The following is a 12,684-nucleotide window of genomic DNA, read 5'->3' as shown; positions in this document are numbered from 1 at the left end:
ATTGGTCATCACTGCCGTGATCATCTCGTTATCATGCCGATCGTTATCATGAATCATGGTATCCAGAGCGCCAGTCGACGAGGAACTGCTCCCATGTAAGAGATATTGATAGGCTTGATAGTTTCGTTCCGCGTTTAAGTATGGGGGCATACGGTGGCCGGTTTTTGTCCGCGTGAGGATAGCTCCCCGAACTTCGGACGTTTTGTGTGCTGTCGCTGTCCTGGCTTTTCAATTTTGTTTTAGCGCGCGTTCAGTCAAGATGCAATTTGCGTTAGCACGTTTCACTGGTACGGAGGCGACTCTCGAGCGTCGAGCCATTGTTCTATACTGCATGCTGCCTGTTATACGGGTGTCACACGGCGCACTTTTGATCGTGATCAAGGCCGATCCGGATCGAATTTCTCGGTCGTGATTGGCTCCTTTGCGCAAGTTGCGCGAGAGAGCCAATAGCAGTTGAGAATTTCGATCCGGATCGGGCTTGATCACCATCAACAGTGGTCGTGTGACACCGGTATTATACATCGCCGAATGTGGCACTATATTTATATGGACAAGTCTGGGCATGCAGTGGCATCCAGGTTACAGCATGGTCATCCTTGTGCGCTAGCAAGCGCACAGGGATGACCACGTATCATGGGATGCATAGGGAAGCGCACATGTAACTATGCTGGAACACTCAGTCGCCAACATGTTGGCGACTGAGTGTCCCAGCTTAGTTACATCGTAATAAAAAATTTACTCCTAGGTAGCTGGCTTTCCACACTTAATGGTTTCATTGTGGCCGTAATGTTGAGTCCGAGATAGCTTGACTGTCGTGAATTGAGCGCATCGCTGGAACAATAATCGCCCGGTAGTCAGTACATAGGAAAATTACAATGTAATCGGCATAGCTATTAACTTTACAGGATTGACTTGGCACGCTTTTGCATCAATTGGAAGTACCCTGTTCTACGTCCTCGTTTCAATTCTTTGTTTACTGGAGAACATCGGTGGCAGCGCAGACACAACGTTAAAGCGAAAACAGAGGAAGGCAGCTCGTGGCTTCGTATCTTGCGCTCACGGTCTGAACTTGGACACGGCCTGCTGAAGTGGTTCTCCATAAATCAGTAAACGAGCGCCCCTGTTTCCAGTTCGTTTCATTAATTTTTTTTTTCTGTTGCCGCATACCTCGGCGAATCCGTGAGCGCCATCGACTGTGTACACTTTCGTCCGTGCGTTTCTCTAGCGAAATATTTTGTTGCGAGTTGAGCGTTGTTATGTGCCTTGCCTTCCGAGCACCCCGTTGCTTCGTGTTGTCTTCCATCACACTCAGGATTGATGTCCTGAGACGCCACGGAAGCCGTTTAGCGAAGCGCCAGCGAAGAAAAACCATCAAGGAAGGAGCGTCGTCGCAGCTTGCTGGAACTGCCGGGGTACGTACAGCCATCGAAATTAATGCGCTTCACGGCATGTTTGCATCTCTCCATCTGGCCACGGTCGCCTGAACCAAACGCCACTACCGTCACCTACCAGCACCTCCAACCACCACCACCCCACCACACCCAAAAACAAACCTGCTCCACGCAAGCTTCCTCCGTCCGCGTCGTAATGAGCTCCCACCGTGCATAAGAAAGAGCGGCCAGAGGGCGCTCGCTCCCTGATGAAGATATGCGTTCCCTGGTGGTGAATGAATGAACCGCGCTCTGCTTCTCTTGCACGTCGGCCGAGGGGGCAAATAGAAATGCTTTCCTTGCTTCCACATGCGGAAGGCAAGTGCAGTTGCCCCCGCGTGTCTTGGAAGCGGTATAATTACTTATCGTCTGCTTCGGTGATAAATCGCTCCTAAACACGAGCAGAAGACAAACTTCTGGTACGTTCCGGATTCTTCTCGTTCCTTTACGCACTGGACTTCCTTGTCTCATCCGCACGACCATTCAGACTTCGAAAAAAAAAAAAAAAGCAGTGCTAATGATCGCACATAACGAAGCTTCCGTGAACTGCTTCCAGCAGTAACGAACATCTTGACATTGTTTTGGGAGGAAAGGCAAGATTTATGGTCGAATTCGCAAAAGTTCTTCCTCCCGAACGGCTCATCTGACATTGGTCGAGAGCTTTCGCTAATGACGCGGCCACTGTTCACAAATGGCCGTCGCCAACCCATTGCGAACCGCGCTCTCTAACCGCTTTGTAGATCCGTGGTCCGCTGGCGCAAATGAGCTGCAGAATCCGTGAAGTGCGAATCTGCACCCTCGGAATAATTAACGCCGCACATCCCCAAAACCAAATCTGCTACCTCATTGCGAAAGTGACGGGTAGTTTGTCGCAGATGCCGCCCACCTTTGCATAGAGAATATTTTTATATCGATGTTATTCGATAAACAACATTTACCGCTTTAGGCAGGTTTATGACGTTGACTTTCCCAGCCGTTCCTTCTCTCTCTCTTGAAAAAAGACAAGTTCACTTGTCGAAACGTTGGCTCCCGCTTTTACTCTGTTCTCGTTTTGCTCATCGTCTCTTTGATAGCGCATTTCATGTCACTTTCTTTTGTTGTACCACTGAGATCAATGTATGCCCGAATGCAGCGATGGAACGTTCACTCGTGCACGTCCTTAGCTGATAAAGAACGCAGCATTCCGTGCCCAAGTGAGAGTCGGAACATCTTCAGTGGTTAGTTCCGATGCTAGTCTCTTGATTGATTTGACCTTCGGTACACTCAGTTTAGTATAGAGAGCTAAGGTGTTTCCGCTCGGTATTAATGACGTCGGCATGGAGATCCTAGTATCAGCCAGAGCTCGCTCCCGCAGAGAATGCGAAACTAGATGAACGTGAACGAAAAGAGGCAGCTCATTCGTTGGAGTGCCCTTAAGCTGAAATCACGGGAGGAAGAAGATTTCGTGGACGACCATGACGTGGGGTTCGGTGCCGCCGAATCGTGCCGCGTACTAGCACGACGCAAACTAAAGGCGCCATTGGTTGTGAATCGGCCGCATCGCGCTCGTCGGGGGAATTCCGTGCATCGCGTGAGAATCCAAGGTTGTTATTACGTGCGATTCCTTTCACTCGATTCCACTCCTTTCTGATCGTCCACCGCACAGCGACCGGTCGATCCCGGGGATGACGCGGGCGTACTCCCACCCAGACAACCGACGAAGCACGACAAGAAAACGGAATTGGGTAATACAATCGTTTATTACGCTACCCCGAGTCCACATGTAGCGGCGTAATCATCCGAGCACCCACTGCTTCTCGCACACGAAAAGAGCCGCGATGCTCTTCAGACTCCAGAGATGCGGAGATGCTATTATGCACGCCGGCTTTCCGAACACGCAACTATGCGACCCGCATAGACTGGAAAGGAAAGGACACGCACACACTCCGGTGTCCCGGACGCAGACGCCGCGCATCCTTTGACGCGACGGCGGTGGGCGTGCGGGCACGGAAGGACGGCGCGGTCCAGGCCCGCGCGGTGATGCCTGCACTGCCTACACTGCCATCTGCATGCGCTATGCGTCTTGCCTTCTGCCGCAGCCACCGACGCCGCCGCCGTTACGTCACGCTCGCACAGGGGAACCGGTTTCACCCCCCTCCGCACACCTTCCCCCCCGCCCCACGCTACGCGTCCCCCCTTCTCGCCCTTCCCGGCAGGGAAAGCGGTCTGCTCGCTCCCAGCCGGCCGAAGAGGCCAAGAAGTCCGTCGAAGGAGTCGCTCCACAAACAGTCGGTGCGCTCTCGCCGCCGCTGCACCAGCCGGAGCCATGGCACGCAGGCCAACCGCGACGCGGCAGCCGTTGCTCAGGCGCTGCTGAACGACACCGCGCCGGCTGCTGAAGCTCTTCCTGGACCGGTGCGTGGCCCGCTGCCGCGTGGTTTGTGCCCGCTGGCGGACCGTTCCGACCGACACTGCCCGCTACTGCCGCCCAAGGCGGATTATCAGGTCCGCCGCTGCGTTTCTCATCCACTGCCAAGGAAGGGTGTTCTCGTTAACCGTTTGCCGATCTTGTGCGCGGGAAACTGGACCGTTCGTCCTCCGAGCCGCCCGTGACCACGACGCCGCTCGAAGTTTTCGAGTCTCTGTGGCGTGCAACCGGTGTTTAGTTTCTTGGGGCTTCGTTTTCGGGTTCGTATAAGCCCGTGCTCTCTTCCTGCCGAGAGTTCGCGCCGGCGCGGACTCGCCGAGGAAGTTTTAGCGGGAGGGGGGGTTGAGATCGAGAGCTTCGTCGTTCGTCGCCTTCCCCGGATTTTTTTCATCGACCGGCGGCGGCCGCCGGAGTTGTGCCCTGCTGTTGGTGCTTCCAGCCTCGTCCTCCTCCTCACCGTCGACTTCGACGTTGGCCCAGGCCGGGGCTCGGCTAGCGTGAGTACTTTACGACTTTCGTTTCTTCTTAGACCAAACTGTGTTCCGTTATTATTATCGTTATTATTTTCTTTCTCGGCCGTGTCTCGCTTGTGGTGGCTGCCTCCCTTCTGTTACACGCCTGAAGGAACACGTCGGCCGTGCGGTGGTCGGCCCGCCCTACACAATACAGACTCGGGTATATATTACACAGGCTCGCGACGAACAGAGAACGCCGCGTCGAACCGGACTGAAATTCTCCCCTCCTTGCGGTTGTACTTTGTCGTTATTTTCTGAATCAGTGTTCGTCGCAGTGACGGTTTGGTTCGGTCTCGACAAGAGTGGGTCGGGCGAGTTGACCACTGTAACGTTTTCGCTGCGATGGAAGTACACTGTACTTCATCGTTCGAGTTCGAGGGCGAATTGACTGACATTCACGATTTGTTCTAAGGAGCTCTCTCTGATTCGTCTAGCAGTTGCTGCTGTAAGGTTAAATGTTTAACCAGAGAGTAACTTCAACCTCGTCGTGCTTTTATAAGATAGGTTTGCGACCCATGCACTACTTTAGCGAACGAAGATTGCAAGCGAGATAGCTTTGCCTGCCGTTCGATTTGCCAAGCAGTTTTACGAGGTACATAAACGGAAGCGCTGACGCGTCCTGCGGCAGCGTGTCGTTTGGCGTGACCATATATAGGTTGAAATCGCCAAAGGTCGCTGCCTCGCCGCTCCCAGACCACGCTAAAGCCGCGCTGTAGGCGCCGGACTCGACAGGCGGTCCGCACTAGACGCGACTTCAATCTGCGTCGATGTGCCTTCAACAACTTTTTTTTTTTCACGATAAAGCCGGTGACAGCACAGCTATGGTCGACGTTCTTCTTGGACGTCGCATACTCTAAGGTCGAGCATGCAAAGAAAAAAAAAAAGAAAAATCCTGACGGGCTGGCTCTTTTGAATAGATTCTGATCTCCGTACTTGGCTTCGCGTAGACCTGTTCGCCTATAACAAACTGGAAGAAGGTGAAGCAATCTTGAAGCTGCTACAGCTTGTAGTTTGCTTGTTGGAGAGAGCTGGGCTTCTGGTCGCTCAGACCGGGATGTGCTGCACGGCGAGACATAGGGATTCAGCACTGCCGGCTTTCTTATTTAATGAAGCGCAGTCTTCGATGACGTGCGGCGGACGAAAAGGCTTTCCAACGCCACCTCGTCCGGCAGCCTACTTTGTATTCGACGTGTAACGGTCGTCCGAAGCGCAACGCAGGCCTGCGTTCGGAGATTGGAGGAGGAGTCGCAGTATACGTGCTTTCTTCGGGTTACGGCCACTTTATAAATGGCGTTCGGCGGCCGGTGTAAAAACGTTCCTTCCGTCGTGCGTGATTACTCGGTTCACTTGCCGTGATAAGAGCCGTTGACGTTATTGGCCGCAGCCTTGATGCGGATATCCGTGAGGGGAAAGAAAAAAGATGAGCCGTCCGTTTCAGAGCTACGCGCAGTGGTTCTAAATCAAAGCGCTGGAATACTTATTAGCAGTTTTACCGGTGCAGTCAGCCGCGGTGCAGTCGCTTCGTAATTATTTCCTATATAAACGAGCCTAACGCACGTTATAATGCGTCCAAGATTTTCCCTTTTTTTTTACTTTAGCACGTGATTTAGGAGAGCGGCAGGGCAACTAAGACATAAACGCCTCTTCGTGTCGAGGATATGTGACGCGCATATCCAACTGATTATGCAGGCAGCTGGCGTCAAATATTCGCCGGTTCTGTGGTGCAGGAACGCGTGCGCGTTAGGCAACGTGCGGAGGTGGCCACGTAAGCCACTTGCATGTGGCTCGGGACGTATGTGGCATAGCTTATGCGGCCCGAACACGTTACAAGCGCTTGGCCCACGCGGTTCGCGTCATAGATTCGCGTCGGCGCATATATATATATACGGCGGTTGCGTTGCAGCTGCGTTACGTTACGTGATGCGTCCGTCCACTTTGGCCTTTATGACCCGCTCCCGCGGCTGTCGTTGACAAATCACGTAGGCAAAAAGGCAAGCCTCCGGCTGCTTGCGTCGTGACTTCGCTTTCGAGTACACTGTAAACGGAAATAACTCCGAGGTGGGAGTATACTGCTTGTCCTCTAGCGACCCCCCGGTTCGGAGTTTATTATGCTCCGTATGATCGGAGTAGAATTTTTACTCCGTACGAGCGGAATTTTTGCGTGGAATTATGGGAGGTTTTTTTCTGTCTTTTTTTTATTTTTTGCTTTGCAATTGACGGAGTTTTTTCGAGGTGCAACGGGAGTATAAAAAGAGGCATCGCGTCAGTTTGCGCGAACATGTTTACATGCAGAGGCTGCTGGTCAAATTTCGAAATATGCACACGAGACCGCGTCAAATTCGATGAAACAAGTCAATGAAAGCACATATATCATGACATACATAAACATTCAAGAAACGCCCAATGCAGAAATTTGAAAGACATCCCACGTACACGCGATACTCAAGAGGCAACGGTGCCAGTATATATAGCCACGATACTGTGTGCCTCGAAACCGCCAAGGGAGCAGCTGTGCTGTTTTCAGAATTATGACTCACATGCTCGTTCATACGAGATCTGCCTCTTTGAAACTAACAGAATTCCTTAATCAACACAAAACTGTTAATTCAAAGTAGGGAGAGAGAAAAAGTTAATGGTGTTATTTTTCAAAACTATGCCATTCTGTGAGTGCTGAAGCGACTTCGCACACTGCCGGCGTTCGCGGCCAAAAAGTAGTGCGTTAGTTACAGTAAGCTAGAAAAATGTAAGTGCATGTGCTGCATAGCAAAATTACATTTTTTCGATATAGTGGTAGCGTAGCAAGAAATTATTGCGTGTGAGCATGACCCGCAGCAGCCGACGTAACACCGAAAAATGCGCAGACATACATTTTATACACCGCACTACTTGCTCTGCGTACAAGCAATCTCTCTCGGTTGCGAAAAGGAGCTACATCGCTGATCTGTCGAGTGAACCTCTAAACTCGTAGCCAGCAGGCATGCGTCTAAATCAGTGTCTCGGATAGAGCGTAATGTTAATGCAATATCGGAAGCAACGACGTGACCAAAACCTATATGCACGATAACAATTCGATTCACATCGCTCAATAAGAAGCTTTATTTTAAGCACACATATATACTTATGTCCTACCGTTTTTCTTCGGGCGAGGATATCCGTTCACAGATAAATAAAAACAGTTGCTTGCACTCCGGTCTTTCTCACTGGCAACACAGCACCGCAACGAACTTGGGTTACGCCATTCATGCGCGACTAGCACGGATGTCGACGCTCGAACAGTGGCTGCTGTTGCCATTGCTACGCGGTCCTTACAAACATTACACCGGACGTTGTCAGCATGTACTCAAAAGGACATAGAAGTGGCATTTCACGTACTGAAGAACGCAAGACAGGGTGACGCAGCGCGGAAACACAGCCAGAACGTGAGCCGACATCACGAGCCAGTGAGCAGCTTCGAGGTATACCTAAGCCTTTTTCCGCACTTGAAAACGTGGTTCTTGCAATCATCGTTGTCAGCAAAGTGATCACAGCTAATGTACTTGAAGCTGAGATACAGTGAGCTTCAGGCATGCCTTTAACACTTTCTGGAAGGAGATACGGGAAACAAATTGACGAAACGCTGTCACGGAACGACACTTCACAGACGTAAACAAACCGTCAGCCATGAGCACTGCCCGCTCCGCCGAACGCGCCCGGTCGCTGGCGAGGCGCACAGCCTCATGGGAAGCGCCACGTGACTAACCTGTATCGGCGGAGGGGAGTTTTTCAAAACTCCCTGTCGGAGTTTCACGGGAGAACCAAATTTTTAAGCGGAGTAAAATCGCGTCATGTCGCCTTAATACTCCGGCAGCTAGCCAGCGGAGTGAAACGAGGGAATGGCGCTGTTTTGCTCCCATACATCGGAGTAAATATTTGAGGAGGGGAGGTTTTAGGGCACATCACCTCTTAAAAACTCTCAGCTGGGTTTATTTTCGTTTACAGTGTAGGAGGCATAGGGGGGCGTGACGGAGGTGCACCGGGAACTAAAATCAGTGGGCATTCGACATATTGCGTCACCTATGCGGTGGCGTTTCTTTTCTTAGATGTATTGCTCAGTGACGACGCGGTGTCAGTTATGGCTATGCGCTAACCCACGTCTGCTCCCCCCCCCCAAAAAAAAAAGAAACAGACCCTTGTATAGAAACACGCGTGTCATTTTTTCTTCACTCTCGGAAATTGCCGTTCGCTCCGGATAGGCTTCCAAGCGCAAAGCAAGTCCTCGGTATGTTCAAAAGAACCCAAGAGATTGTCGTGCAGAGATGTACATGGCTGGTTAATTAGTTTTGGTCGGGTGTTACGCTCTAGCATTGTACGAATGTAGGAGGGAGGATTCTGGCTGCCCCGTAACGCAACTTTAAAAGGTATCGTACGAACCACAGTATAGTAGCACGGTGCATGTATACGTAGCTCGCGTGCACCGAAGCCGCTCGATTACTGCGACCTTTGCCGCGTTTGCTGAAGAGAGGACTGCCCCAGCGGTGATTACTGTCTCGGAGCGTCCACGACGTATGACTATCCTCGACGCCCCGTTCAGCTAGCGCGTATACGGTGGTCTATAGCCGATTCCAAACAGCACTTCCGGGTCCACTTCAATTCCGACTCACTGGAAAGCAGAAATCGTTCTGATTTGGTTTAGAGCACGACCAGGCACACTCGCGCGGCCAATATGACGGTACACTTGCCACATTGCGCGCGCCTTCGCACACCCGCGCGCACACAGCTGGCACGAAGCGAGCACGTTATGCTTCCGACTCTTGTCCCCGTTTCCTTTCCCAGTCAACGACGACGACTACGACGGCGGCGGCGTCGATGAAAGTTCCCCGCGCCGCGACGACCGTTGCCGCCAGGGGGGCGCCAGCCACGCTCAATATGCATCGCCGCTTCTCTCGAGAAGCCGGCTGCTCGCAGCACACGCGTGCAGGGTGGGTACGGAGCGAGGCCGGCCAGGCTAGGCTAGACTAGGCTGTTGGCCACGGCCGCTTTTGCTTCTGCTCTTCGCTTTCTCGGCTCACCCCCACCTCTTCGGGAGCCGAGACAATGGCAGCCGGCAAGCACGGCTCGGCCGCGCGGCCACGGCGGCGTTATAGGTGCCCCGTTCCCGTTAGTTCTCTTCCCCCGACGGGCGAGAGTCCTTGCGCTAAGTTCACGCTTTGCTGCTGCGGAGGTCCACCGAAACGCTTTTCTTTTGCGGCCCGCCGCACAGGTTCGCAGGTCCGTTTGCGGTGACTATTGATGGTACGCGAGTTCCGTCGTCTGCTTCGAACCGCTTTCAGAAACAGACGTACGATCAGACGGAAAGAGTGACGTAGCACATTTACGCCGTGTCACGCTGGAAGCGCGAAGGTTGCGGGAGGTATGAGCCAATTTTAGTTTTTGTAGGCAGGGGTCGGTGTTACGTAAAGATTCTTTTCCATCGATTCTATTCTTATCATCCGTAGCAACGATTGGCCGCTACCGGCCGTGGCATCCCTCGACCCAATTACTAACGGCAAAAAGAATTGAAAAAGAAAACAATCGTTACGCAACACGGCCCCAGTGTGGTACTTAGGGGACTGCAGAGCCCTTGCACGGGCATCAGAAATGTTAACAGTGAAGCCTTTTTTTTTCCTCTTTCTTTTAACAACACCGGACGTACCTTAAAGGATGTTCGTACGCCAGAACTGCTCCTGTGAAAAGGCGCGGGCAGGTCATTCTACCCAATACAGTGGTTTAGCGAGGGCGGCCTACTGGTGTCAGACAGCCCCTTACGAACAAGGAGCTTCGTAAACTCGGTCTGTTACCACATACACGGGCCAACAAAGTGATCGACAAAGTGAACACAGCCGCTGGTTGTCTCAACAGGAGTCGTATAAGGTGGCTTCTTTCTGTTGTGTCTTCCGGGTTTCATTATCTCTTGACAGGGGATTTTCTGTAGATGAATTTTGAAATCTTGAAAACGCTTGACTATTAGTTACGGCTAAGGTTTTCCGCATGGCTTTAAGATAGCTCACTCCTCCGACGGCCGATCGTTAGTACTTAACTGCGTTGCCCTTTTGGTGACCGGCTGTCAAGGCAGCTCTTAACTCAGCTATTGACCCTGCAGTCGCGTTTCTACAAGGGGCCTGTCTTCCTTGTATCCAAAACAAAACGTAACTGCCCTGACGAAGACAACTGTCCTTGTCTAAACATTGGCTCCAGCGACATTCCTCCCTTGTTCGACAACTGTTGATTACTGAGATCTAAGGTACGCACAAAGCTCTTCCAGACCCGTATTCCCACAAACCTCTTACGCGAGAATTCTTCGTAAGAGCGTATACCAGCCATTCCTGATGCTGGACATAGTAATAGCGAATGCTATACCAGCCAACCGCAGAGAGAACTTGCGAACCAAAAGCTTCGTGCACAGTTCGGCCCACGAATTACTAGGCCCGTAGTCGCTAGTTCTTACGCTAAAATTGTTCGCACGGGCTGATGCTAACCTATCGCTATGTGACATATATTATTGGTGAGTGCGTCCAGCCAGTGACAAATACAACTGACGAACGAAACGCTCGGTGAATTAGGTCCCCTGTTCTCGGGCTTGCACTGTGGGACTTCCGCTCGAGACCTCATTTCCGCAGGTCGATCGGTCGATGCTTCGAAATTGTCGTTGCGTCACGTCTCCGGGGCACGCCTAATTAATGAGAGGCCAGCGGCGCAGGCGACTCATGCATCGGGTCGCCGTCAGTCGCCGAAATTCCTGCAGCCCGAAGCGCACCCCTCCCACGTGATCGAGAGTCTTGCGTTACAGCTCGGCCGGCGCACGCGTGAATGAGTCGCCCTGGGCCTCCGTCCCAGATATGATGCCTTCGTGCGTAGACTGGCTGCGCGTGTACACACACACACACACAAGGTTGTTTCGCAACGCGGGCCACATGCATGCCTGCAGCTGCCGACGACGGCGCCGTTTAAGCGGCGTGTTTCGTTGTCGTGTGAGTCGCTGTGACGCGGAATCGTTGTTCTGGATTCCTTGCCGTGTGTTGACACTTTCGTTCGACGCACTCTCATTCGGAGTGCGGGGTTGTGTGAGTAAGTGCATTTGCGAAACCGGCTGCGCCCATTGATGAGGCGGCACACGAGTATTCAAGTGTCGCGCCAGTTACTATGCGTTTGCTGCCTTAATCAGCCGCCGTGCTTAAGGTGGGCGGGGATTTCCTACTGATGAAATAACGGTTTGATATGTGCAGACCTCGAACCGTTGATGTGAGGTATGAGAGTCTTCGCGAGGGAGAAAACTGCTCGCTTGCCTCTGTATATAGAGCGACTTCGACGGTTGGAAGTTGACCAGCTTAACTTCATTGTATGAAAATAGTCCTGCACGGTGCGTTCGTGCTCCTTTCAAGCCCGTATCGCGATCCACTAAAGCGTGTTGTTATCTATTCTTTCTCCCTTTTTTTTTTCTTTACGTGTGTGACAGTCAGGGGTTTTATCCTGCAAGAGGAAAGAAAGAAACGACAGTTTGCCATTATGTGCGTACAGTTGCCCTAATTTGACGCCAAAACGACACTTCTTCTTTCTCACCTTTCATGTGTAAGTTTGAAGTTTGTTCCATGTTTTTTTACAAGACACATTCAGGAGAAATTCTTGAACGCGAGGCGGAATATTCGAAACCCCTTGTTGCACGGGGACTCCTGCAATCGCGCAAGGTCGGCCAAAGATTTCTTGGAGGCAATGCCGACGACAGTTCGCCAAGAAACGTGCATGGAGAGAGAGAGAGTGAGAGAGAGTGGTGCGTTTATACATTCCGACCTCCCCCTGATGGCTGTCATCATTCCGCATTATACACGTCATTCGAGAGACAGCCGTTTGCTCACCCCGCGTTCAACCACTCTCATTTGCTCTCTGGGGAAAAAAAAAGCGCGCTCGCGTGCGTTGTCCCACAGAAGCCTCGGCAGCTGGTTTGAGGAAAACGTTATAGACGCGGACGGCGCGCTTCTCGTTTTGGCTGCACCGTAAGTATATGCACACCAAGCACGCGCTCGCTACCGCTATTTCCAGTCGGATGTTTGTACGCCGATCGAACTTGACCGGCCGTGCGGATTTCTTTGTGCTTTCGATCGCCGTGCCGCGCCACGCTGCTGCACGCACGCTGTTGCTGGATGCGTGCGTGGAGGTCCCGCTGAGCCGGGAGACAATGGGCGAATCGCGAAGGATGCGGAAGAAGGGGAGCTCAGGATAAGGAGCCGAGGTTTCTGAAGGTCGTGGGCCTATACTACTCGACACACGGTGTCCTGCATGCGAGCCGCGGCGGCTCGGCTTGGCTTCGCCGCATGGCCGC

At 52.3% G+C, this 12,684-nt stretch overlaps 2 protein-coding genes across 11 annotated transcripts in view; one reads left to right on the top strand and one right to left on the bottom strand.

Moving 5' to 3' along the window:
- LOC135900901 (uncharacterized) overlaps window positions 1-12,684 on the bottom strand; it is a 435,375-nt gene that overhangs the window by 323,804 nt on the left and 98,887 nt on the right. The window lies entirely within an intron of this gene.
- LOC135910607 (uncharacterized) overlaps window positions 3,696-12,684 on the top strand; it is a 375,300-nt gene continuing 366,311 nt past the window's right edge. The window contains exon 1 of the mRNA XM_070534413.1: window positions 3,696-4,334. The gene's annotated coding sequence lies outside the window, so the exon portion shown is untranslated. The remainder of the gene's footprint in view (window positions 4,335-12,684) is intronic.

Source organism: Dermacentor albipictus, chromosome 2 (assembly GCF_038994185.2).
Source record: "Dermacentor albipictus isolate Rhodes 1998 colony chromosome 2, USDA_Dalb.pri_finalv2, whole genome shotgun sequence".
Classification (NCBI taxonomy): Eukaryota; Metazoa; Arthropoda; class Arachnida; order Ixodida; family Ixodidae; genus Dermacentor; species Dermacentor albipictus.
Note: the sequence above shows the minus strand (reverse complement) of the source record. Positions and strands in the feature narration are given on the sequence as shown.